Below are 207 nucleotides of genomic sequence, written 5' to 3' on the forward strand. Positions count from 1 at the left end.
TTTTGTTTAAATCCTGAAGTTCTAGCTTTAAAGAATTGGAACTCCCAGAGTGACTTCGACATTCAATAATCTTCCCTGTAGTCTTTTATTTAAGAGATCAGGGATATCCTTCTACAGAATCTGGTGGTTAGATTTCAGTTTAACTTACCATTGGAAAAGGAAATGGCGACCCACTCCAGTATCCTTGCTTGGAAAATCCCATGGATG

This window comes from Oryx dammah, unplaced genomic scaffold, assembly GCF_014754425.2.
Source record: "Oryx dammah isolate SB20612 unplaced genomic scaffold, SCBI_Odam_1.1 HiC_scaffold_28, whole genome shotgun sequence".
Taxonomy (NCBI): domain Eukaryota; kingdom Metazoa; phylum Chordata; class Mammalia; order Artiodactyla; family Bovidae; genus Oryx; species Oryx dammah.